Source organism: Sinocyclocheilus grahami, unplaced genomic scaffold, assembly GCF_001515645.1.
Source record: "Sinocyclocheilus grahami isolate Dianchi unplaced genomic scaffold, SAMN03320097.WGS_v1.1 scaffold7999.1, whole genome shotgun sequence".
In the NCBI taxonomy this organism is placed as follows: Eukaryota; Metazoa; Chordata; class Actinopteri; order Cypriniformes; family Cyprinidae; genus Sinocyclocheilus; species Sinocyclocheilus grahami.
In genome coordinates this window covers 6,422-7,292 of record NW_015511815.1, presented here as the reverse complement: position 1 = coordinate 7,292, position 871 = coordinate 6,422, and positions in this window count along the sequence as shown.

The following is an 871-nucleotide window of genomic DNA, read 5'->3' as shown; positions in this document are numbered from 1 at the left end:
ATAAGCAGCGTCCTAATTTACTCTTAGAGAATTCTTAATTTGCTCTTAGAGTATATGTAAAGCACTCTAGACACTTCTTTCATTCAGAGCAGATCTTTGTATGCTTCGGAGGTTGCTCTAAAGGGCTGCCAGTTACGAAGCAGAGATTATCCTGCTGGATAGTTGATGCTATAGCCCTGGCTTACGCCTCAGTGGGCTTACAGTGTCCTATTGGAGTGAGGGCCCACTTCACCAAAGGAATGGCCTCCTCCAGGGCTTGGACCAGTGGAGTTTCTGTTGGTGATATCTGTGCGGCTGTCGGCTGGTCTCCGGCTGGTTCATCAAAACATTAGAGATGCATCGGTTGACCGGCCATAAATCGGAACCGGACGTTTTTGCTTTATTTCGGCCGATCAAACAAACTGCATTTCATTCATTTTCCAAAAATAATTTGTGTTGAAATATTACGAAGTCTGTAAACAGGATGTTAACAGAGGCCAGAGACGCTGAAATGGACACAAAAATGGAGAAAATACTGTAGCAGGCAAAGCAAGGTCACTGTTCATGATGCTTAAAATATTGGAAGAGAATCCTAAATATTGAATTGGGGGTAGGAGTTGTATAAATGCATCTCTGAGGGGAACTGACTGTCTTTAGAAAGTTTCAATGGGATTTTATTTTCATCTTGCCTCTGTATAATGTATATTAAAGTAGTATTTATATGCACAGCACTGCTTTGTTTACAGCGGTAACCAAGGAAATGCTGCTGTCACCTGCTGTCAGAGTGAATTTCATTTAGCTCGTCTGCTGTTTTAGTTTTGTGCAGGTCTGATTTATTTAGCATATTTTCACAAAGCCAAAGTCAGACCATTCTGTTTCTGCTTCAAATTTT